This window comes from Mustela lutreola, chromosome 13 (assembly GCF_030435805.1).
Source record: "Mustela lutreola isolate mMusLut2 chromosome 13, mMusLut2.pri, whole genome shotgun sequence".
Taxonomy (NCBI): Eukaryota; Metazoa; Chordata; class Mammalia; order Carnivora; family Mustelidae; genus Mustela; species Mustela lutreola.
In genome coordinates, this window is record NC_081302.1 from 47,861,694 (window position 1) to 47,889,122 (window position 27,429).

Here is a 27,429-nt window from a genome sequence, read left to right on the forward strand (position 1 = left end):
AGTGTTTGTCTTATAATAAAAATTTTTAAAAGTATCAAATCATTTATATCTAATATGAGTTTCCATTACTATTTTCACTAATACATTGGAGTAGATGTTTTTAACCTTGGAGGGAACCTTATTAAGTGAAGAAAGAAAAAGCAAAAGAGGATTAGACTGAGGGTATCAAAAATAAGCTTCTCTTCTTGGATAATTTTGGCACAGATTACCACATTCCTCAACTAGCATTTCTTAATGTTTCATTTTCAAAATACAGAGGAACATGAAGATACAGCAAAATAGATTGTGAAATATCATGTTAGAAAATCAACTAAAAAATTCAGTCCATGAGTATTATTTCTTAATTTCTTACTTCAGTAGTTAATTGTGACTTTCAATGTATTGTTTCATTCTTCATGAACCACAAAGAAAAGTAGTACATGCAGTGAAGCATAAGGTGTGGTTTCCTCTGTCATTATCTATGCTTTGCATACAACAAATGTTATTAAGAGTCATAAAACTATATAGCCATGGTATTGGGCTCAGTGACCTCCCATGATAGTGAATTCAACAGATTGACTTTATGGAGCATAGAGCAAAATTCTTCCTTTCTTTTTTTTTTTTCCTTTCAAATTTATGAGTTAGCATTCTATGTGAACTCAGCTACCTTGCTTAAATTGAACTCTATAGATTTGCCACTTACCATGGGTCATAAGAAATATCAGTAGTCATACTATATGATTCTGAGGCCAGAATTTGATTCAGAGATAACTAGAAATAATTTACTGAATTGTGGAAAAATATATACTTAATATTTAATAAAATTAGAAATGGGAGATGCAGATGTATTAAATGGAATCCTTTCTTATGCAGGTACCTGTATTCCTCACAATATTAAAAAAAATGTTATTTTCCTTTTCATACTATTACAGTAACGTGAATGAGAAAGAGTATTCAGTGGGGAAACTCTCAGCTAAATACCCATGACTTAATAGACTGCTTTCATGTCCTGAGGCTTTTGGGTAATAACACATATTTAGTTGGGAAGGATATGGGGTAAGTGATGTTTAAGAAACTATTTGTACCTTTGGAAGTTGAGAAAAACCCTCAAGAGAATGCTAGTCATCTTCTCTAAACTGCGTCTAGAGCAGAGGTACTCACTACTGCATCATGAATGCTTGTGAGATGTATCACAGGGAGTATATTATAAATAATAAACAACTGAAGTGTGAGAATGCTTAATTTAACTAAAATGACAGGAAATTCATGAATGTCTCCAAAGTATTTTACTCACTTGCTCTTAAATAGTCCAGCTCCAGAGGGAAAGAGAAACTTTGTTTCTGTAACTTTTTAAAAAATTCCAGTATATACTATTTTATGTCATTCTTAAATATTTGAAATTAACTTTTTTTAAAACACATGTAAAGTCTTGTGGGATTTGGCTTGCATATGAATTAGAACTAAGCCAAATAACCTTCTGATATTGGCCATAGGCAGAAGGTGATCTCACTATACAGATTGCTAAACCAATAGGATGACCAAAACTATCATATTAACTTCTCACCTTCATTTACTTTCTCCACAACTCAATTCTTTATCTGTGAAACAAACAGGCTGGTAATTGAGTGTGGACTCTCTGCCTGTACTTTCAAGATTTTTGAAATAGGTTTAAAGAAATCAGGATGAGATTGATGTATGAATCATTGTAACAGAGAAAATGAGAGTCTCCTGACCATTCATTTTCTGGCAATCCAATCTATTGCAGTTAGAAAAAGAAGCTGTGTATAATCTATGGAGCTCCTGGTTGTAACAATATTAATAACACTTAACAGTGATAGAGTAAGCGTTCCCAGCATCAGTCATTTCTTCTGATATCTCTCATAGAAACTTAAAAAGATGAATAAAAAATATTTGCAGGTTTCTCTTTTGAAGGCTATTTTTTGCTGCTTTGAAGGCATTAGATCGCCATTGCGTGGGCCATTTGGAAGAAAGTTGCCTCAAATGTAAGCATAATGACTCTAAAGAAGTAGAAAAATGAAGTCTGCATTAATCTCATTGTAACCATCATCTAGATTGCTGATAGAGATATTTGCCGAAGAGAATCCCAAGATCCTATATAAACTCCCTATAAAATTCCTGTTGGACTATATTTTCAGTGCAATTTAATATGGTTAAATTTATTTATGAGGACAGCATAATTTTAAAATTCAATTAGAAAATTCTACATATTGGATTTTTCTTATTATTTTATTTCGAATAAAAACTACTAATCATTAAAAACTCAATTTCATATTTTATTAGATGGAATAGATTTCTGAATTTCTGAGTAGCATGTCAGATGACAGTTTATGTACCTCCAAACACAGAATCAGTTCTTTTTTTTTACCCCCCCTAAAGTAATCTCTGTACCCAATGCGAGGCTCTAACTCATTATCTGAGATCAAGAGTTGCACTCTCCACCAACTGAGGCAGCCAGGTGTCCCACAGAATCAATTCTGTAAAGTTCAGTTACATCCTACTTTGTATATTTTAATACATAGAAGTTTTATATCCAGCTAATGCTGATTAATCATTTTGTATAAGAATCTCCGCCTGACAGGCAGGAGGTAATATCTCTGCAGAGCAATTATATTAGAAATTTCATCAAACTTTGGATGCAGCACACATGGCATACATTTCTGGATCTAGAAGTCATAATAATAGAGGTCAATAATAGAAAACAGAAATACTTGAGACTGCATTCTGTTTTAAAGCTTAAGGTGGTTATATTGTTTTGTTACCAGTTGCTACAAGTGAATATAAAATTTGATGTTGAGTTTCCTAGCTGTCAAAGAGAAAAAAGAACAGAGACAAAAAAGAAAAAAGACCAATTTGTGAAGGAAAACAATTATTTTCCTTTTCTTGCTCTTTCCCAGAAGGGTATGTATTAAGAAGATTTTGAACAACAGTCTTTCTTATAACATCCTAAGATAAAATTCAAAGACAAAACATTGTAGGTGAAGTTAGAGAAAGTAATTCTACGAAAAGCTACATTGATATGATATAATCATGTATACAGACTGTGGCCATTTGACTTCATATTTACAATAATAGGATTTAGTCTGCCATTTAAATGATATTTTTAAGATATAATTTCTTTCCAAATAGCCTTCAGTAGGAGCCAGTAGCAGATTGAGAATGATTCTTGAACCAGTCCGGAAAAGCTGACTCCCTATTATTTGTTAAGATCAAATCCATGAGCATTGGATGCCAGATAAGAAGAGTAAGATAGAAAAATAAATTGGTTTAGCAGGAGAGAGAAGGTGGCCAGAAGTAAGAGGAAAACAGGAAAAAGATGAAGCTATTTTGAATACAGGAAATAGAAATAACAAGATAAGAGGAAAAGGATCAGGCAAAAACGCAGGTGTTGGAGAGTCAGGGCAAGAATGTGAAAGAGTCCTGTTTTAGGTATGTTACTTTGTACTAATTGTCATTTATAAAATTAACAGCAAGAAGCTGGAAGGGCAGACTAATGTGGCAGCCAAGATTAATGCTGATTAATCGTTTTGTATGAAAATCTCCTCTTAACATGGCAGGAGATAACATCTCTGCAAAACAACTAAATTGGGTATTTCATCAGCTCTGTTTAGTGATTAACTCGCTCTTCTTAGGACTGCACATGGATATTTCATTAAGTCTCAAAATAGTTGCTTTCTGTTGGGTCCTTATTGTTAGAAGTAATAAATGCTATTTTTGATGCTGTTATATTATCTTTCCAATTACCAAGAAGAAATAAAAACAAATGAAAAATGATAATTTGCCACTTGTGGACCATTAAACACAGCCTATACATGTATTGTGCAGTTTAGGACAGCAGCTGAGGCCATTGTGGGCTAGTTTTCTTTTATAAAATTGCCTTTTTTTTTTTTTTCTCATAGGCTTTGTGATACAGGTCATTCTACTTTTCTTGATTTTACTTTTCAATAAAACCCGCCTGTTATTTCTTAATGTGCTTTGTGTTTCACACTGTCATTTATTTTCACTTGCCTCAGAATGTAAAATTTAAAAAGAAAAGATAAAAATATTAGTTATATAGATGTTTACCTGTGGAAAAATAAGATTATGCGGTTTTTCAGTTTGATGCTATTTATTTATTTTTGGCCTTTCAATGTAATGGTTCAGCGGACTGTATTGGGGGCCTACCTTGTTCCAGGAATTGTGGATATACAAAGGGGACGTGTTGCAAGCTCTCCCACTGAGCATTTATTTAGCAGGAAATGTGGACAAGTATAATATGATTTCTGAGATAAAGGGCCAGTCCCTGGTGTGCACAATGGAAGTAAAACATGGACACACAGAAATTAGGGCTAGACGAGGCCCAAGAGATGATCTAGTTCCTTCTTTGTAAATGAGTAATCTGAAGAGCATGGAAGTTAAGTGATTTGCCCAAAGCCATATAGGGTGTTTGGAACAGAGCCAATTGTTCATGGTAGAACAAAGATTTTTTGACATGGACTAGCACTCTCTGCTACAACACACAACAATTTGACTCAGAAGTTGGCAAATTAATTTCACCCTTTAGGGTTTAAGTTAACCCGTGGCTTCTTAACTTTCATGTTCTGTCCCACTGACACACACTCCTTTCTTTACATATTTCCCTTTTTTTTTCTTTTTTTCTTTTTTAAAAACCTTAAGTGTTCAAGAAATTATTGGACTGGGAGGAACTTTGATTATCTATAAAACACCAGAGTCATCTTGAAAAATCAACTGATCCTTATGAGTTGCATCTTGATAATTTAAGTTTAAATTAATCAGAAAAGTAGAGGTGGAGGGCCAGATTGGCATTCTCCTCTGCAAACACCTTATTTCATCAGTGTGCAGAGTTCCAACTAATTGCAATAAGAACTCCATGTACAGAAGCATGAATAGGGTGCAAGATGCATATTAATTTTGTAAAGCATTTCCCCCAGTTACTTTTTTTTTTTTTAAATTAAAGGGGGAAGTGTGTGGTTAAATAGTTCCAGACATCCAAAGAACACCAAATGTAGTTGGGTTCCCTAATTAATATGTGTTTTACAGAGAGGAACGCTTGTAAGTTTGAAAGCATTGGGGAGTTTGATGTTATTTTTGAAATAAATTTTTAATTAAATTTTCCTTAATTGAGCATACTGAAATTCCAGTAAAGGATGCCTATAAAGTACTCCTTGGGGTGTGGAGGAGATCCACAGAGGTGTGGAGAAATATGTGAATTGGGCTGAGTATCTCATTAATTCTCACGACACCCTGGGAAGAAGATAGGAAGCATAATGTGTAAGACACAATTCACTGAAGTAAAATGACCTTGGAGGGAATGTGAAAACCTTTGATGTCTGGGGACTAAAGGAAGCTTAACATGATTTCTTCCTACCAAGCTACTTCCTCTCCCTTATGTTCCACCTGTAAATTAGTCAGAATTCTAAGAATGTTGAGTTCCTGTGCCCTGGGCTTACATGGCAGAAGTAGGTTTTTTTAAATAAAGACAGGTAAAATACATTTTTTTTTTGGTGTTTTTATCAGAGTAAACAATTCAACTTAGCATTTATTACCATGTTCAAGGCATTGAGTGTGCCATGTGGGAAGTGTGAAAATTAGTACCATAGCATTTCTTCTGTCTCTCTTCATCAACATGTCAGAACTTATATCATAATTCCAAAACTATACAAAGCCATAAAAATTTCCAGTCCTTTCTTACTTAATGTAATTTCCATTAAGACACATACCACAAATGGGTGAGTTTTCACATAAGGTCAAGGTCTGCTCAACACCATGCTAGATGTTAAAGTGAATATAAGAGACAAAGGAAATTACTTTGACTGCAAGCACTTAAAATAAAACAAAAAGAAACAAGAGGCTAAATGAATAGTTACAGAGAAAAGACAAATCCGTGATTATGTAAACCATGTGACCTTCATGAAGAAGATAAGATTGGTACATACTGATTAGATTCTTCAACGAGTCTCAACCCCCATCCTACCATGATGAACCCTGCACCCAATTTTCTTAAACTTTTACTCTTGGATTATCACCCAAGTAACAACCACAAAATATGACATATTCATTCTAGATGTCAAGTCAAAAGAAAATCACTGGGACCAGGTTTAATGGAGATATAACAATGTAAATTGGAAAAGTTCATTTGCCTTTTAAACTTGTAGTAATTTCTATGAGACTCAGGATCCCTGTCAATATAGAACAGTAAGTTTAAAAATATCCCATGCTCTTTCTAATCAATGAATATCATAAAAAGAAATTAACAGTAATGTATGGTTCTCAAATACACATAATGTTATTATTATTACTTATTTTATTTTTGAACTCCAAACTTCTCAAGGATAGCTTCTGTCTTATTTATTATTTTGTCTGGAAATCTTGCCTGCTTTATTGACACATAGGTTGCCAATGAATAGTAAATACTTGTTGATGGATAAATAAATGAATGTATTTTTTGCCTCATTCTACAATATATTTTTTTAAGATTTTACTTATTTATTTAACATAGAGAAACAGAAAGAGAGGGAACTCGAGCAAGGGGATTGGGAGAGGGAGAACCAGGCTCCCCGTTGAAGAGAGAGCCCTTACGTGAGGCTCGACCCTGGGACCCTGGGATCATGACCTGAGCTAAAGGCAGACACTTAATTGACTGAGCCACCCAGGCACCCCATTGTTCTATAATATTAATGAATTACCTGTCATAATAATATTTTTATGTGTGTGAGCTATTTAGGATAACCTGCTTTAAGCCAACTTAAAAAAAAATATAAGACTATTTTTATTTGCAAAATAAATTTTACTGAAAGATTTATCAGGATCTATCCTTTAAAGTTTAGAGTTTTTATCTAATATATTCAGAAGTAAAATTTGACTTACCAAGTACAATATACATAGTTTTCTGTCAGTATATCCATTGTATAAAATAAGGAATCTATACTGAGCTAATCGATGTTATAACCACTTGATTTATTGTTTGCATTGTAATTCTGTACAGATTACAGCAAGCATGTTTTTAAATAAATAACATTCACTTTAATAGTTTAATTTAAAATGCGATAAAAAATATTTTATGCTGAAACTTAGCCCCAAACTTCAAATAGCACAATGTAATTTTCTTCACTAATTTACATCCTATTTATCTTTTCTTAGTCCCATTTTCTTCTATTTGACCTATAGATTATAATCGTCCTATTAAGAAAACTTCTAAAACTCATTCTTAGTTCATAGATAACCTTTAATAAAACATGCTGAGATTTAGAAAAGTATTTTTGTTCCTTCTTTGTATTATGTTTTATTAAATAGCCTCTAGTCCAAGTGTCTAGATAGCTCATGTAGGAAATATTATATGAATAGATATGGATAAATATCTGCTTTCTGAACTTGAAAAGTATAACTATTAATCTAAAATAATAATATCACAATTATTTATATAGCACCTTATCAAGCAAGCTATTAATGAAGGAAACTGGAAGAAAAAAAAAGATAATAGATAAATCCAAAGGAGAAGTCCACAAGAAAAGAAAAATTACATTTTGCAAAATATCACATAAAATAACATTTTAAAGTCCCAAAATATATTATGTGGTTGCTCAGTGATATTTCTGGTTTTCTTACCTCATGGAAATTTTATGGGAATAATAGTATGCAATTTTGACATGTTTAAAATTTATAAGAGATATCAAAGCATTGTGACATTCATTGCCTTTTTTATTAGAGCAGATAAAAATGGACTATAGGTTATGACATTTCCTTTCAATGAAAATTCTAAAAATCATTCTTAAGTGTACAGATAGCTTTCAATATCATATCATACTGGTTCTTTGGAGAGAATTGCTCTCTTCTTTTCTCTGTACTTTTCTCATATAACACACTTGTCAAGGTGTCTAGGGAATACACGCTACAACATTATACTGATAGAAACAGCTAGGTGGGCGTTCTTCACTTTTAGACGTAATAAATTCCAAACTAAAGTAAGGATGAGTATCAAAATAACCAAAACCTTCCTGATTTTGATTTCTAATGATAAATTTATTTAAGAGAGAGTTCAAGACAGAATAAGAATCTTTTTTACTGAAGGCTTTTATTTGGAACCAAGTTATATTAATTTATTAAAGCTATATGATGGAGGTAAAGTAAAAGGAATACTTGAAATGCAAGAGAGATACTTTGGATCACAAATAAGATATTATTATATTACCATTGAAGATGGAAATGAATAAAACTAAGAAGGAGGAACAAATTGTATCATAAAATGAGTGATGAAGAGTAAATATTGAGAAATAAAAAGAGCAGAAGACTCCTGCAAATATAAGAATACCATTTTGAAACACTGTTATCAATCACAACAGACTGAGTGTGAGTGCTGCCATTGGGCCTAGAAATAAGGAGATACCTGGGGCAAAAACATTTCCATCCAGATACCTCATAGTCACAAGTATAGCACCTCAGTTGACAATTTAGAATAAAAATATATAAATGACTCCAGAATCCTCTGTAGTAATTACAAGAATATAAAATTATAGAAGATATATCTAAGGGAAGTATCCTATTTTCATTACTTTGAATTAATATAAGGAAAAGAACTTATAAATATAAATACTTTTACAAGGTAAGAGTGTTCTATATCAAGGTACTAGAAGAGATATCAAAAAAAGAAAAGGAAAAGAAAGGATTGGACAATTGCCTAATTACTGTGTTTAGAACCTCTAGTACATTGTTGAAGAAAAGGGGTTACAGTAGGCATTCTTGTTTCTAGTTTGAAGAGGAAAGCATGCATTATTTCTTCATTAAGCATAATGCTAGCCCTGGGCTTTCTGTAGATATTCTTTTTTTTTTTTTTTTTTTTTGGTTTAGATTTATTTATTTATTTAAGAGAGAGAAAATGAGAGACAGAGCCTGAGGCAGGAAGGGTCAGAGGGAGAAGCAGATGCCCCACTTAGCACGGAGCCAGATGCTGGACTCCATTGCAGTACTCATGGTCATGATCATGACCTGAGTTGAACTCAGGTAAACTCAATTAACCTGAACTCAGTTAACCTGAGCCATCCAGATGCCCTTTCTGTAGATGTTCTTTCAGATTGAAGATTTTCAGCCATTGGTTTTTGACATAATTCCTCTCTGCCCCTCATACACACACTCTTATTCTCACGTTCTGGGACTCTGATGACACAAATGTTAAATCTTTTATTATATTCCACATGTCTCCGAGGCTTTGTTTGTTATTTTTTCAGTCTCTATTCTCTCTGTTCATTTAAGCTGAATAATTTCTTTCTTTCTTTCTTTCTTTCTTTCTTTCTTTCTTTCCTTCTCTTCTTTCTTTTCTTTTTTCTTCTTCTTCTTCTTTTTTAGATTTTAAGATTTTATTTGTTTTAGAGAGAGTGCACACATTGGGAGAGAGTGAGAGGAAGAGAATCTCAAGTAGAATCCATGCTGAGGGCAGACTTGATCCCACAACCCTGAGACCATGACCTGGGTTGACACCAAGAGTCTGAAGGTTAACTGACCAAGCCACCCAGGATCCCCTAAAATGTGTAATTCTATTGTGCTCTTCAAGTTCACTGACTTTCTTTTTCTTCTCCATCCTGCTGTTGGGCCCATCCATTAAGTTATTTTGATTTCAGATATTGTAAATTTTAGTTCTAACATAGCCATTTGATTCATCTTTACATTTTTTTTTCTTTTTTGCTGAGGTTTTCAATCTTTCATTTGTTTTAGGCATGTTCATAATATTCACTGGAGCATTTTCATAAATGCTTTAAAATTCTAGTTATATATTTCTCACATCCATGTCTATAAGGCACATAACTAGAGGTGCCTCCACAGGGTGCGGCCCAGAATAAAGATGGCGCCGGCTTGCCATCTCTTCCGGCCAACAAGGCGCCAATTTCACAGTTTCGGTTCCTGAAACCTATGGCACTTCCTCCTCTCGCCCGATCTTATTGGCTCTGCCCCCTCTGTCCTCACTTCCCTTCTGCTGCTCTATATAAGGTGTGCCCCCGCACAATAAAGTGAGATCCTGCTTCGACAGATCCCCCGAGCCTGGTGTCGTCCGTTGGTGCGTCCAGGTTCGAAACACTCGCCATCCCGCTCAGCCCCGGGAAGGGGCCTCCGGCTGGTCCGGTCGCCTCCACCCCTCCGAGGGAACCCCAACAACTGGTGCCCCATGTGAGGAACCTCGCTCTTCTCGCTGACGGGCCAATCGGTCAACGGGTGAGTGTACCCCCATAAGTTATGGGGCAGTCCTCTTCTAAAAACGACCCCCCTGTTAAACCAAAGAGGTTCTACCCCTCGCTAGACCCCTTTGACGCGGCTCCTTGGCCCCCGGACCTCCAACCCAGAGATCTGGCTGAGGGCCCCCCTGCACGCCCCCCTTCCACTAACCCCTTTATTCAACCGTCAGCGCCCACTCCTCCGCCTCCTTATTGCCCCCCCCTCCAGAGCATACCTCCCCTGAGCCCTCCAGTTGTTCTCTCTTCCCTGTTAATGTTAACCCAGGAGGCAACCGTCCAGCTCCATGGTTCCCATGGGAGCCTGGGGACCTTAAGGAGCTCAAAAAGGCAGTGTTGGAGGATGGGCCCAACGCCCCCTGCACAGAAACCATCCTCCGAGGTCTGGCCCATTCCCCATGTACGGCGGCTGACTGGCGGTCACTAGCTAGGGCCGTTCTTCCGGGGGCCCTATATATAAAGTGGACAGTCTTATATAAAGAGGAATGTCAGCAGATTGCAGAAAGAAATGCCTGAGCCAATCCAGCCATCCCTATAACTATGGGAATGCTTGCTGGGACTGATGGCCAGTATGCCTCCGGAACCCAACAGGCAGCCATCCCTCCCCCTTACCAGGACCAGATCCGAGCCGCTGGGCTCGCGGCTTGGAGCAAACTTGAGGAGGGGCCTTCTGAGTCACCAATAGCAGGGTTACACCAAAAAACTAATGAAGATTTGCCCTCTTTCATTGATCGGGTGGAGAAATCCATTAAGAAAAAGATGCCCCCTGGGGATCTCAGAGACCATTTCGTCAGAATGGCAGTATGGGAAGGAATGACCTGAGATTATAAGATGGCCCGTGCTGGCCTAAAAGAAAGATCTATGGACCGCTGGGTTATTGCTACAAAAGACATTGGGTCCACATCGCATCAGGCGCGAGCTATGGCTGCAGCCTTAAGAGAGCATCAACAGGACAGCAGGACAGCCTTGAGACGCTAGTGTGTGTAATGCAGCAGGCATCATTGCAGCCCCACCAGGCCAACCTTCCCCGCCTGTGCTTTGGCTGTGGGCAAGAGGGTCATTTTAAGAGAAACTGCCCCCTAGGGCGCAAACCAAGCTCCCCACAACCTGTTGATACGCCCCGAACACCATGTCCTAAATGTAAGAAGGGGTTCCATTGGGCCAAGGATTGTAGATCTAAGTTTGATATCCAAGGCAAACCTTTAAACTCCAATCGGGGCAATCCCCAGCCCCGTTAAACAAGGGGAAAACACCTGTCAAGGCTCATTGGACAGTTCCTTTGGTCCCAGGCCTCCGCCCCAAAATGCGTCTTACCATCAGAGACAAGTCCTTTAAATGCCTCATTGATACAGGTGCTGAACGCACTGTCCTCAGGCAAGAGGAAGTCCCCCCTTCTTGGAAACTTGTCCCCAGCCCTCCCCTACTGGGGGTAGGAGGCCAGTCCAGCTCTTATGAGACTGCTAACCTGATATGTTGGGTAGATCCAGATGGCAACAGAGGACAGATTTGCCCCCTAGTGGCCCCTGGCCTCACCGCTAACCTACTTGGTCAAGATATTCTAGGGGCAATGGAGGCCTTCATTACTACTGACCATAAGGCCTTCTTTGATGATGTACTAGATGAGGAAGAATACCAACAGCAGTTCCAGGAAGGAAGGGACTCCCATCCTAATTACCAAGAGGACCCTTATCTTGAGAGCATTAGGCAAAGGTATCAGTCCCCCCAATCCTAAAGGCCACTGCCCTGCCCCAGGTCCCTAAGTTTACCTGGAAAGAGGGACCTCCCATTTGGGTGGAGCAGTGGCCTCTCCCTTCCCACAAACTACAACAAGTCCATATCTTAGTGCAGCAACAGCTCGACCTAGGACATATACGCCAGTCCCTTAGCCCTTGGAACTCACCCATTTTCGTTATCAAAAAACCCAATGGTACATGGAGATTACTACAGGACCTGCGACAGGTCAACAATAAAATGGTCCCCTTTGGAACTCCCCAAAGGGGACTTCCATGGATTCCAGCCATTCCATCCAACCATTTTATTACCACCATTGATATAAAGGATTGTTTCTTCTCCATTCCCCTCCACCCTGATGATATGGAAAAGTTCGCCTTTTCCCTGCCCGCTCTTAATTTCTCGGGGCCAGATCAGAGGTTTGAATGGACGGTCCTCCCCCAGGGGATGGCTAATAGCCAATCAATCTGCCAGAACATATTAGCCCAGATTTTTACATCATTTTTCAGAAACCCAGACATTCTATTTTACATCTATATGGATGATATTATCCTAGGAGCGCCTGACCGCTCTCAGCTTGACCTCCTCACTACCGAGTGCCTCTCTATTTTAACCCACCACAATTTCAAGGTGGCTCCTGAAAAAGTCCAAAGGATCCCCCCTTTTAAAATCCTTGGATCCTTACTCTCCTTGGATACAGTGTCCCCGATCAGACCCCAATTAAAGATTCAACCCTCGTACACCCTACCTCAGTTACAAAAACTACTTGGTGAAATAAATTGGATGAGGCCATGGATCTCTATTTCTACTGAGAAACTCACCCCTCTATTTGACCTACTCAAGGGCTCAAATATTTCGTCTGATATCATTCTAAACACAGAACATATCCAAACACTCAATGAGGTCCAACGGGCCATTAATAAATCTACCTTAAAGCGATTCACTCCTTCCGTGCCCTTAATTCTATATGTTTTCCCTGGGGAATCCCTAATGACAGCGCTATTAGCCCAACAAGGAGAACCCATTCAATGGATCCACCTTTCAGTGGGGGGCACCCCGCGAGTATACGCGGCGACTGACCAACTCGCTGACTGCATCACGAAAGGGAGAAACAATTCGCTCCGTTTATTTGGACAGGATCCAAGTAGCATTGTTATTCCCTACCGAACTTAGGACTTCACATGGCTCCAACGCAATAATGCTAGGGTGGCCATAGCCTTAGAAGGATTCTCCGGAAATATAGATTGCCATTATGGGCCTTATAAATGGATGAATTCCTTCGGTAAGCTGCAGTGGAAGATCCCCATGCTATTCATCACCCAAGCAGATCCATCCTTTCATACAGCCTTTACAGATGGAGGAAAAGTAGGAGTTTCAGTAGTGATCTTCCCCCCTCACTCTGATACTGATAGAACCCCTACCCCTCAGAAATCTCTCATCCACCTGGTCCAGGGGTCCGCACAATTTAAAGAGCTTTATGCTGTGGTCCTAGCCCTTTCCACCATTAAGGGTCCCCTCAATTTATTTTCTGACAGCCTCTATGTGGTAAACCTCCTACCCAACCTAATCGACGCTCACATCAAACTAGATTCTAACCCCATCACCCCACTTATGATCCAAACCCGAACCCTCCTAAAACAAAGAACCAGCCAAATATACGTTCAACATCTCAGGGGACACCAAGGACTTCCGGGTTTCCTATCCCAAGGTAACTCCTTGGCCGACCAACTTGCATCTACTCCCCAATGTTACTCTGTAGAAGAGGCTGCTCACTTCCATAAACTTACACACACCAATTGGAGGGGATTCCATCAACGCTTCCCCCAGGTACCCATTAAAAATCTCAAAAAAATCATTCGAACCTGCAAATCCTGCCAACCTTTCCTACAAGTTCCCCTACTCCAGGGGCCGGGGTGCAATCCTAGGGGGCTACATCCCAATCACCTCTGGCAAACAGATGTAACCCATTACCCCTCCTTTGGTAAACTTAAATTTGTTTTCGTGTCCATTGACACATGTTCACATGCTTTCTGGGCAACTGCCCATGCCGGCGAAAAGACTAAACATGCTGTCAGCCATTTCTTACAATGTTTTGCCACTCTAGGACTTCCCAAACAAATTAAAACTGATAATGGTCCTTGCTTTACTAGCACAACCTTTAAAACCTTCCTCTCAGAATGGAACATCTCCCACTCCACCAGCATTCCTTATAACCCTCGAGGACAAGCCATTGTGGAAAGACAAAACCGTACCCTCAAAGACCAATTAAAAAAACAAAAGGGGGAATCCCTTCCCCCACATGATCAACTCAAAAGGGCACTGTTCACCCTTAATATTTTAAATTTTTCAAAATACGATCATTTGACAGCGTTCCAAAGACACTGGTCCGCCATAACCCCTTATACCTCAATATCGGTCAGATGGAAAGACCCCCTGACTGGGTATTGGAGGGGACCTGACCCCCTCCTCACTACAGGTAGAGGGTTTGGATGCATATTCCCCCCGGAAGAAAAGAAGCCTATTTGGGTGCCCGCACGAGACATCAAATACCTCCCAGCCCCAGAAAACAACAATAACCCAGACCCAGAGAGCCCACAACTCTCTGAGGAACCTTTTCTCCCTATCTGACCCACAGATCTACAGTCGATATTACAAAACATACTGGTACACAAAGTGGGGGACAAACTCACCCAGCGATAAGGGGGCCGGCAGCAACTCGATGCCATCCCCTTGTTATGGCACCCCAGGGCAGGATGTCTGCTTCAACTCCGTGGCACCCATAGGAGTATCTGATGGGGGCGGGCCCCAAGATCAAACCCGCAATGCAATTGTATCGCGCAGGATTGAAATTATGATCAAGAGCCAAGAACCTCCTGTCTATCACCCCCTAATCTTACCTGAGAACCGGGGAGTGCTACAGCTTGACCCCGAAACCGAAAGTATTCTAAACACTGTCTTTGCTCTCATAAACTCCTCCAACCCCTCTCTCGCCCAGAACTGCTGGCTATGCCTTAAGAATGGGCCTCTTCTGGCCCAGGCCATTTTAGTCAACAATATCTCATTATCCCTACTCCCCTCATCATGTCAGCTTCTACCGCCCCGACCCAACATATATATTTCCCCCCTCTCCCCTAATATCTCCTGTCTTTGGGCGCCACCCCTTGCTGATAATTCCTCTAACCTAGATCTCGGATGCATTGACGATGTTTTCTGCAGTAATAACTGCCGAAAAGGGAGGCATCTGCTTGTTTTTACAGGAGGAATGCTGCTTCTATGCCAACAAATCGGGCATAGTTCAAGATAAAATTAGAAAACTACAAGAAGACCTGGAGAAGAGGCGTCGCGAGATGTGGAACAGTCCGTTCGGGACGGCTTCGGTGGCCTTCTCCCATACTTCCTCCCTCTTCTGGGCCCCTTCTTTATTCTGCTCCTTGTCGTTTCCTTTGGCCCCTGCCTTATCAATAAGCTAACTCAATTTATACAAAAAAGGATGGAAGCCATTCAGTTAATGAATGTTCAAGTACATTACCAGAGACTGGCCACCCATGATGAAGAAATCTATCATTAATCTTTATTGGCCAATGACGGGTAAGACCCCATATCGGTTGGGGCAACCTAAGACAGGCCTTAAAGGAGATGCCCCCCCGTAGCAGCATGATATTCAGTGACGGGTAAGACCAATGAGAGACACAGAGCAACCTAAGACAGAGGACATACCTATGCTGTATGACCCTCAATGACGGGTAAGCCTGTTGTCTTGTCACTGGCAACCTAAGACAGAAGTCATGCCTACAAAAACAAAAGGGGGAAATATAAGGCACATAACTAGAGGTGCCTCCACAGGGTGCGGCCCAGAATAAAGATGACGCCGGCTTGCCGTCTCTTCAGGCCAACAAGGCTCCAATTTCACAGTTTCGGTTCCTGAAACCTATGGCACTTCCTCCTCTCGCCCGATCTTATTGGCTCTGCCCCCTCTGTCCTCACTTCCCTTCTGCTGCTCTATATAAGGCGTGCCCCCGCACAATAAAGTGAGATCCTGCTTCGACAGATCCCCCGAGCCTGGTGTCGACCGTTGGTGCGTCCGGGTTCGCGACACTCGCCATCCCACTCAGCCCCGGGAAGGGGCCTCCGGCTGGTCCGGTCGCCTCCACCTCTCCGAGGGAACCCCAACACATGTCATCTTGGTATTGGTATCTCTTTGTTTGTTTGTTTTTGTTTTTCATTTAGTTTGAGATCTTCCTGTTCATGATACAATGAGTTATATTCAACTGAAACCTGGACATTTTCAGTATTGTTAGACTGGATCTCATTTAAGTTTAGTGTTTTAGCTGGTTTCCTCTGGTACTGCTCTGGTGGTTGAAAGGAGGCAGATGTGCTACCATTTTACTGCCAAGTGGGGTGGAAGTGTAAGTACTCCACTCAGCCTCTTTTGACACCCAAGCATGAAGAGTTCTACCTGACTATTGGGCTGGATGGGAATTGAGACTCCAGACTAAGCATCTGCTTATACAACCCTGATTGAGGGGGAGAGAGACACGTTCTTTCTACTCCCCACTATACTCTACTGATAGGGAAAGTGAAAGTATTTCTAGCTTCCTACTGGTTCTTCTCTGACACCACTTTGGTGGGTGAATTGGGTCACCTGGATAAGCCTGAAAAAATTGGGACGTCTAAACTCATGACTTGGTAAACTGGGATGGGGCTGCAATTTGTTCTGCAGTATTTGACTAGAATAAAGTTATCATCAAAAATTTTTCTGTCTTGCTAGGCTACCTCTTTCTTGGTCTTTTGGTCACAGAAAACAAGCATTTCTTGTGAACCTTTATTGACCTCTGTTGACATTTCCAAGTTGCCAGTTTCTTTAGGATCCAGTCTGGGATATACAAAGTGAAAAGAAAATCTAAGAAACATTCCACCATCATGCCTTTGGCTCAAGCTCCTTAGCTGGTCTAACTTATTTTCTCCATCTTCCAGGGTCACCTTAATTTTGCCTTCTTTATAATATCTAGTATGGCTTTTTAGTTTAGGAATAGAGGAAAGTATGTTTACTCCAACTTTCACAAAGGAGAAGTTGTCTCAAGATCTATCAGTATTTTCCTAACATTTTGCATAGCGACTCCCCGATAGTAAATATTTGATAAACAGTCGTTAACTGAATGACTTAACTGTAGAACTTTATGTCTGCTATTTTGGAAACCTGGACTCAGCCTAATTCACTTCTGTTTCAGAAATATTTAAGGTTTCAGAAAACAGCATTCCAGATTAGGGGGGGATATTAATTACTAAAATCTTGAAAGTTTTATAATTTCTGTCATAATATTTTATTTAAATAAATTGTTTTTAAGAAGGGGTAAAAATCTCCCCCTCCACTCTCTCTCTCTTTCTCTGTTTTTTTCTTCTTCTTTTTTTTTTTTTTTTTGGTGGTGTTGCCATCATTTGCATTTGAAAATCCTCTAAACCATTTTACTCTTTAAACTTGTTATTCTTTGTTGAGCTGATTTATAGCTTCTAAATAATTTAGAGAATGTAATTTGTAATTAAGAACATTCTCACTCACATATGCAAATACTAATGACTACTTGTTATGATCTTGCTATTTTTAATAACATTAGTGCTGCTGGGCTGAAATTTCTTAAAGATCAGACTAATTTCAATAGCTCAGTGTTCTCTTTATAATTGTCTAAATCATTTATTTTATTTGCCATTTATGGATGTTGGTTATTTTCCTTAATATTTTGATGCTCACAGAATATGACATAAAATTGTCACTTGTGATATAATGAACAATTGTCGTTTAGAAGCTTTGTAGTCTCAGGAACTAAAAATGGAATGATTTAAAATAATTCTTCAGTGGAAATGCTTTGACAGGTAGGACCTTGATTATGGCATTATTCCATCCCTCAGCTTCTGTAACTAGTTTTAGACTAATTTGAACTTTTCAAATGCTATTCTGAGTGTCTCCATTGAATAAATCAATTAAACCAAGTTCAGTTCAGGTAACGTTACTTTCAACAGAAGTTATTTGTCAGAAGATCACGAAGTTAGAGTGGTAATACTGAAATTAAAGTAACAAAAAGGGCAATTATGTGTATTCAGGTGATTTCAAGAACAGATAAACATTGTTGCAGGAAGGCATCTCTGTGAGGCATCACTGACATACACTGGAGAGTAAGGTAGCAAATGGAACCATAGCCCTTTCTCACCCTATAAACAGAAAAACAGAAGCACAAGCAGCACTACTTTTCTAACAGTGGCATCATAATCCATTTGTTACTTTTAAAAAATATGGAATAGATGTTAGAGGGTTTGGTCTTTTATCTGTAGCTTACAGGTAGCCCTATAGATATTACCATTCCAATTTATAGAATAAGAACTAAAACTCATAAAAGTTAAAATGAGTTTTCCCTGTCACAGTGATAGTAAATGTTTTATCTAAGCCCTGTGGTTTTAAGTTTGTACTTTTCATATCCCAGGATTTGTGTTTCTTTCAGTATTCATCCATGTGTATTATATCTTAAAATTCAGAATCCTCTATGTTAGTAATCATACTTTTTCCCGCCCTCAAATTCTGTGTCATGGTCTTCTGCAAATGAATTTAGAGCTATAACTCTCCGATAGGGATTATAGCTCTAAATTATATATTATATACTAAATAATATTATATACTAAAGGGTATGCTGGGGCTCCTGGGTGGCTCAGTGGATTAAACCGCTGCCTTCGGCTCAGGTCATGATCTCAGGGTCCTGAGATCGAGTCCCGCATCGGGCACTCTGCTCAGCAGGGAGCCTGCTTCCTCCTCTCTCTCTCTCTCTCTGCCTGCCTCTCTGCCTACCTGTGATCTCTCTCTGTCAAATAAATAAATCAAATCTTTGGGAAAAAAAAGGGTATACTGTATTTTATCAAATCTAAGATGCCATCCACTGTAATATACGATGTTTGTAATGTACCCTCAAGAAAGAAAATGCTTTGTCATTTAATTTTTGTACACCATCAATTGTGGTATATAGTCAGATTCCATGAATATTAACATATAAAAATGTGTGTCTTAGAGGCAGTGAAATACCGTTGTTTCCTGTTCGGTGCCTGGCCTTATCAGAGCACTGTTTATTTATGCAACCTTCTAGTAGGGAGAGAGGAGGAAGATGCCAAGAAAAATTGTCTGAGGAGTTTCTCTAACAGTAAGAGATTTTCAATCATAAGTACTAAATACTACTTTTTAAAGTAGTATTTTGATATGATTGTATTCAAGATAATAAAAAAATAGTTTACAGGAAGCGGGCCACCCGAAGACTGTAAGACCTGTAGAGATGTTCAAAGCATGACAGTTTCTTTCCCATGATCATATCCCCAACCAATGATTATGCCTACATATATCACCAAATCCTTACTTCTTTTTTTTTTTAAATTTTATTTATTTATTTGACAGAGATCACAAGTAGGCAGAGAGGTAGGCAGAGAGAGAGAGAGAGAGAGGGAAGCAAACCGAGCAGCTGAGCAAAGAGCCCGATGTGGGACTCGATCCCAGGACCCTGAAATCATGACCTGAGCCGAAGGCAGCGGCTTAACCCACTGAGCCACCCAGGTGCCCCCAAATCCTTACTTCTGAATCATTCCCCTAATGCTAAGTCCCAGCTATACCTCTGGCCTCTTTTCTTTGATTCCCATGTCTTTTGGGGGTATTAATACCTTTACTGACTTTAATTTAAACATATAATCTTACAATAAAATTTCCTGTTTGAGTGCAATAATATGAATTCCTTCTTCCTACCTGAATTCTTGTTGAGCAGTGTATCAGTGAAATTTTTTCTTATTTAAAAATGATAGTAGGATAATGTTATGAGAATTTTTCTTATGCAATCTCTTGGTCTATCTGTACTATGTCCAGACAGTCCACAGCTGGCCAAGCGGAGATGCTGCAAGTGAAACTGCTATGGTGTTCTGGTGGCAAAGTCCAGACTATGGATTGCGAATATTTAATCATTGTCCAGTCATGTTGTTGGTGGAACCAAATAAAGTGTTTTCTATTTTTTAAGACCATAGTAATCTTAATATGCTCAATTATCATACAGTTAATGTGAAGAAAATTGCTTTGGATGATGTAGAATTAGGAACAAGATTAAGAAGGTAAGATTTGAATGTAGGTCTGTCTGACTTTTGATCTTTCATTCTTAAACACTATATGATATTCTTTCTCATTTCAAGATCTACAACTTCTGATATTTCATGAATAATTAATGAATGTTCTGGGACATTGAGAAGTTAAGACAGTCAACATAAGACATTATTTAAGACTTAACATCTTGAAGCAGGGACATGCTATCTTCTTCTTTTTTTTTTTTTTTTTTTTTTTAATTTTTTATTTTTTATAAACATATATTTTTTATATACATATATTTTTATCCCCAGGTCTGTGAATCACCAGGTTTACACACTTCACAGCACTCACCAAATCACATACCCTCCCCAATGTCCATAATCCCAACCCCTTCTCCCCAACCCCCTCCCCCCGGCAACCCTCAGTTTGTTTTGTGAGATTAAGAGTCACTTATGGTTTGTCTCCCTCCCAATCCCATCTTGTTTCATTTATTCTTCTACCCACTTAAGCCTCCATGTTGCATCACCACTTCCTCATATCAGGGAGATCATATGATAGTTGTCTTTCTCTGCTTGACTTATTTCGCTAAGCATGATACGCTCTAGTTCCATCCATGTTGTTGCAAATGGCAAGATTTCATTTCTTTTGATGGCTGCATAGTATTCCATTGTGTATATATACCACATCTTCTTGATCCATTCATCTGTTGATGGACATCTAGGTTCTTTCCATAGTTTGGCTATTGTGGACATTGCTGCTATAAACATTCGGGTGCATGTGTCCCTTTGGATCACTACATTTGTATCTTTAGGGTAAATACCCAATAGTGCAATTGCTGGGTCATAGGGCAGTTCTATTTTCAACATTTTGAGGAACCTCCATGCTGTTTTCCAGAGTGGCTGCACCAGCTTGCATTCCCACCAACAGTGTAGGAGGGTTCCCCTTTCTCCGCATCCTCGCCAGCATCTGTCATTTCCTGACTTGTTGATTTTAGCCATTCTGACTGGTGTGAGGTGATATCTCATTGTGGTTTTGATTTGTATTTCCCTGATGCCGAGTGATATGGAGCACTTTTTCATGTGTCTGTTCGCCATCTGGATGTCTTCTTTGCAGAAATGTCTGTTCATGTCTTCTGCCCATTTCTTGATTGGATTATTTGTTCTTTGGGTGTTGAGTTTGCTAAGTTCTTTATAGATTCTGGACACTAGTCCTTTATCTGATATGTCGTTTGCAAATATCTTCTCCCATTCTGTCAGTTGTCTTTTGATTTTGTTAACTGTTTCCTTTGCTGTGCAAAAGCTTTTGATCTTGATGAAATCCCAGTAGTTCATTTTTTCCCTTGCTTCCCTTGCCTTTTGCGTTGTTCCTAGGAAGATGTTGCTGCGGCAGAGGTCGAAGAGGTTGCTGCCCGTGTTCTCCTCAAGGATTTTGATGGATTCCTTTCGTACATTGAGGTCCTTCATCCATTTTGAGTCTATTTTTGTGTGTGGTGTAAGGAAATGGTCCAATTTCATTTTTCTGCATGTGGCTGTCCAATTTTCCCAGCACCATTTATTGAAAAGGCTGTCTTTTTTCCATTGGACATTCTTTCCTGCTTTGTCGAAGATTAGTTGACCATAGAGTTGAGGGTCTATTTCTGGGCTCTCTATTCTGTTCCATTGATCTATGTGTCTGTTTTTGTGCCAGTACCATGCTGTCTTGATGATGACAGCTTTGTAATAGAGCTTGAAGTCCGGAATTGTGATGCCACCAACGTTGGCTTTCTTTTTCAATATCCCTTTGGCTATTCGAGGTCTTTTCTGGTTCCATATAAATTTTAGAATTATTTGTTCCATTTCTTTGAAAAAGATGGATGGTACTTTGATAGGAATTGCATTAAATGTGTAGATTGCTTTAGGTAGCATAGACATTTTCACAATATTTATTCTTCCAATCCAGGAGCATGGCACATTTTTCCATTTCTTTGTGTCTTCCTCAATTTCTTTCATGAGTACTTTATAGTTTTCTGAGTATAGATTCTGTGTCTCTTTGGTTAGGTTTATTCCTAGGTATCTTATGGTTTTGGATGCAATTGTAAATGGGATTGACTCCTTAATATCTCTTTCTTCTGTCTTGCTGTTGGTGTAGAGAAATGCAACTGATTTCTGTGCATTGATTTTATATCCTGACACTTTACTGAATTCCTGTATAAGTTCTAGCAGTTTTGGAGTGGAGTCTTTTGGGTTTTCCACATATAGTATCATATCATCTGCGAAGAGTGATAATTTGACTTCTTCTTTGCCGATTTGGATGCCTTTAATTTCCTTTTGTTGTCTGATTGCTGAGGCTAGGACCTCTAGTACGATGTTGAATAGCAGTGGTGATAATGGACATCCCTGCCGTGTTCCTGACCTTAGCGGAAAAGCTTTCAGTTTTTCTCCATTGAGAATGATATTTGCGGTGGGTTTTTCATAGATGGCTTTGATGATATTGAGGTATGTGCCCTCTATCCCTACACTTTGAAGAGTTTTGATCAGGAAGGGATGTTGTACTTTGTCAAATGCTTTTTCAGCATCTATTGAGAGTATCATATGGTTCTTGTTCTTACTTTTATTGATGTGTTGTATCACATTGACTGATTTGCGGATGTTGAACCAACCTTGCAGCCCTGGAATAAATCCCACTTGGTCGTGGTGAATAATCTTTTTAATGTACTGTTGAATCCGATTGGCTAGTATTTTGTTGAGTATTTTCGCATCTGTGTTCATCAAGGATATCGGTCTATAGCTCTCTTTTTTGGTGGGATCCTTGTCTGGTTTTGGGATCAAGGTGATGCTGGCCTCATAAAATGAGTTTGGAAGTTTTCCTTCCATTTCTATTTTTTGGAACAGTTTCAGGAGAATAGGAATTAGTTCTTCTTTAAATGTTTGGTAGAATTCCCCCGGGAAGCCGTCTGGCCCTGGGCTTTTGTTTGTTTGGAGATTTTTAATGACTGTTTCAATCTCCTTACTGGTTATGGGTCTGTTCAGGCTTTCTATTTCTTCATGGTTCAGTTGTGGTAGTTTATATGTTTCTAGGAATGCATCCATTTCTTCCAGATTGTCAAATTTATTGCCGTAGAGTTGCTCATAGTATGTTCTTATAATAGTTTGTATTTCCTTGGTGTTAGTTGTGATCTCTCCTCTTTCATTCATGATTTTATTTATTTGGGTCTTTTCTCTTTTCTTTTTGATAAGTCGGGCCAGGGGTTTATCAATTTTATTAATTCTTTCAAAGAACCAGCTCCTAGTTTCGTTGATTTGTTCTATTGTTTTTTTGGTTTCTATTTCATTGATTTCTGCTCTGATCTTTATGATTTCTCTTCTCCTGCTGGGCTTAGGGTTTCTTTCTTGTTCTTTCTCCAGCTCCTTTAGGTGTAGGGTTAGGTTGTGTACCTGAGACCTTTCTTGTTTCTTGAGAAAGGCTTGTACCGCTATATATTTTCCTCTCAGGACTGCCTTTGTTGTGTCCCACAGATTTTGAACCGTTGTATTTTCATTATCATTTGTTTCCATGATTTTTTTCAATTCTTCTTTAATTTCCCGGTTGACCCATTCATTCTTTAGAAGGATACTGTTTAGTCTCCATGTATTTGGGTTCTTTCCAAACTTCCTTTTGTGGTTGAGTTCTAGCTTTAGAGCATTGTGGTCTGAAAATATGCAGGGAATGATCCCAATCTTTTGATACCGGTTGAGTCCTGATTTAGGACCGAGGATGTGATCTATTCTGGAGAATGTTCCATGTGCACTAGAGAAGAATGTGTATTCTGTTGCTTTGGGATGAAATATTCTGAATATATCTGTGATGTCCATCTGGTCCAGTGTGTCATTTAAGGCCTTTATTTCCTTGCTGATCTTTTGCTTGGATGACCTGTCCATTTCAGTGAGGGGAATGTTAAAGTCCCCTACTATTATTGTATTGTTGTTTATGTGTTTCTTTGATTTTGTTATTAATTGGTTTATATAGTTGGCTGCTCCCACGTTGGGGGCATAGATATTTAAAATTGTTAAATCTTCTTGTTGGACAGACCCTTTGAGTATGATATAGTGTCCTTCCTCATCTCTTATTACAGTCTTTGGCTTAAAATCTAATTGATCTGATATAAGGATTGCCACTCCTGCTTTCTTCTGATGTCCATTAGCATGGTAAATTCTTTTCCACCCCCTCACTTTAAATCTGGAGGTGTCTTCGGGCTTAAAATGTGTTTCTTGGAGGCAACATATAGATGGGTTTTGTTTTTTTATCCATTCTGATACCCTGTGTCTTTTGACAGGGGCATTTAGCCCATTCACATTCAGGGTAACTATTGAGAGATATGAATTTAGTGCCATTGTATTGCCTGTAAGGTGACTGTTACTGTATATGGTCTCTGTTCCTTTCTGATCTACCACTTGTAGGCTCTCTCTTTGCTTAGAGGACCCCTTTCAATATTTCCTGTAGAGCTGGTTTGGTATTTGCAAATTCTTTCAGTTGTTGTTTGTCCTGGAAGCTTTTAATCTCTCCTTCTATTTTCAATGATAGCCTAGCTGGATATAGTATTCTTGGCTGCATGTTTTTCTCGTTTAGTGCTCTGAAAATATCATGCCAGCTCTTTCTGGCCTGCCAGGTCTCTGTGGATAAGTCAGCTGCCAATCTAATATTTTTACCATTGTATGTTACAGACTTCTTTTCCCGGGCTGCTTTCAGGATTTTCTCTTTGTCATTGAGACTTGTAAATTTTACTATTAGGTGACGGGGTGTGGGCCTATTCTTATTGGTTTTGAGGGGCATTCTCTGAACCTCCTGAATTTTGATGCTTGTTCCCTTTGCCATATTGGGGAAATTCTCCCCAATAATTCTCTCCAGTATACCTTCTGCTCCCCTCTCACTTTCTTCTTCTTCTGGAATCCCAATTATTCTAATGTTGTTTCGTCTTATGGTGTCACTTATTTCTCGAATTCTCCCCTCGTGGTCCAGTAGCTGTTTGTCCCTCTTTTGATCAGCTTCTTTATTCTCTGTCATTTGGTCTTCTATATCACTAATTCTTTCTTCTGCCTCATTTATCCTAGCAGTGAGAGCCTCCATTTTTGATTGCACCTCATTAATAGCTTTTTTGATTTCAACTTGGTTAGATTTTAGTTCTTTTATTTCTCCAGAAAGGGCTTTTATATCTCTCGAGAGGGTTTCTCTAATATCTTCCATGCCTTTTCGAGCCCGGCTAGAACCTTGAGAATTGTCATTCTGAACTCTAGATCTGACATATTACCGATGTCTGTATTGATTAGGTCCCTAGCCTTCGGTACTGCCTCTTGTTCTTTTTTTTGTGGTGAATTTTTACGTCTTGTCATTTTGTCCAGATAAGAGTAAATGAAGGGGCAAGTAAAATACTAAAAGGGTGGCAACAACCCCAGGAAAATATGCTTTAGCCAAATTAGAAGAGATCCAAAATCGTGAGTGGGGAGAAAGGGGATAAAAAGAGGTTCAAAAAGGAAGAAAGAAAAAAGAAGAAAAAAAAAAAAAAAAGAAAAGAAAAGAAAAGAAAAGAATTTTTTTTTAAAAAAGAAAACACCTAAGAAAAATGTAAAAAAATATATATATATATTAGATAAACTAGTAAAAAATCGTTAAAAAAGAAAAAGGTAACAGTTAAAAAAAAAAAAATTTTACCCGAAGGCGAGAAAAAAAAAAAAAATGAAAAAGAAAAAATTAAATTAACTGCAAGACTAAAAAAAATCACAGGAAAAAAGCCATGAGTTCCGTGCTTGGCTTTCTCCTCCTCTGGAATTCTGCTGCTCTCCTTGGTATTGAAACCGCACTCCTTGGTAGGTGAACTTGGTCTCGGCTGGATTTCTTGTTGATCTTCTGGGGGAGGGGCCTGGTGTAGTGATTCTCAAGTGTCTTTGCCCCAGGCGGAATTACACCGCCCTTACCCGGGGCCGGGGTGAGTAATCCGCTCGGGTTTGCTTTCAGGAGCTTTTGTTCCCTGAGCGCTTTCCGTAGAGTTCCTTTCAGAAAGTGGTTGTTTTTCTGTTTCCAGAATTGCTGTTCTTCTTCTCTTCGATCTGCCGATGGATTTTCAGGTGTTTGCAATCTTTAGATAAGCTATCTAGCTGATCTCCGGCTAGCTGAAGCAGTCTCAGCTTGCTACTTCTCCGCCATCTTGACTCCTCCTCCGCTATCTTCTTCTTTAGACCCCCAAAGGCATTTCAGACAGATGTAGATGGGAAGCTCTTTCCCAACAGTAATAATAAGAAGAAATAACATGCTTGCTCAGCATGGACTATGTGACATGCTTACTAATATGTCAGATGATAGTTGGACAATACTGGCTGGGATCTTCAGATGTTCCTGGTTTGGGCAAAGAAATATTAGGGTCTCTCACTGTGGATCCTTTTCTCCTCAAACTTACCACTGCCCCAGGACTGGTGCCCCCATTTCAGGTGTTAATCTCCTTTAAGGGCAATTTCTTTGTGTCTTCTCATTCCAGTCTGAGTCAGGGTTATCTGGCTTTCCTTGAATTATTTTCCAAAGTCTTCCTATGGCATTTTTCATTTCGGCTCCCTTCAGTGATTTACTTTTAATGCCCAAAAGACCTTTGTGAAGGTCAAAAGCTGAGTACTACCTGTCTTTCTCCTGAAATTATAACAATCTCAAATTTTCTAGATTCAATGTGGATTCCCCTGTTTATTGAGAGAAGACTTATAAACAGGGAAGTATGACACAGAGCACTCTTACAGTAATGATCTTTCTTCTTTCTCGTTACTGAATTTTTGAGTGTCCAAAAATCTTTGATTCCATCTAAGTGTTTTGTGTCTTACACCTTCTGAGATGAAAAACATAAATAAGACTTTCACCTGAATATGACTGTGGATATGTAATTCTATTTCTCTTGAGTTGTAGTAGTGATAAAATGTCTTATATCCTTTGAGACATTCAATTTTTGGCTATCTTTCGGCATGTTTTCTACCTCAGGTTCAGAAAAAGGTTCAGAAGTTCCAGAAAAGAGATTCCTAGACCCAAGGTAAACATCCTATCCACCATACCAGTTATATTATGGTCTCTTCTTTCTGACTATGGTTTTATTTCTCATTTTTATCCTCAAGAATAAGAGTCATTGACTTTTTTTTAAAATCAATGATAAAGGCAGTTCCTACCACATTCCATGACAGGTGTTAACTAAATAGAACACAGGATATGTTTTCCTTTAAATGTTCTCCTAAAATGATAGACTTTTTTTTTTTCCAGTTGTTTTTGACCAAAAGACTAGCTGCCATTTTCTGCTTTCATACATTAGTTTATATTCCTAGGGATTGCTAAAATTAAATCCAAGAGTTAATTATGAAGGAGAATTTCCAAAGCATAAAGAGAAATACTCTAATGTAAGGACAGTTT

General features: G+C 38.8%; 1 long non-coding RNA gene across 1 annotated transcript in view; it reads right to left on the minus strand.

Moving 5' to 3' along the window:
• LOC131813969 (uncharacterized) overlaps positions 1-15,059 on the minus strand; it is a 29,469-nt gene extending 14,410 nt beyond the window's left edge. The window contains exon 1 of the long non-coding RNA XR_009347063.1: positions 14,636-15,059. This is a non-coding gene — a long non-coding RNA (uncharacterized LOC131813969). The remainder of the gene's footprint in view (positions 1-14,635) is intronic.
• Between the last annotated feature and the right edge of the window lie 12,370 nt (positions 15,060-27,429).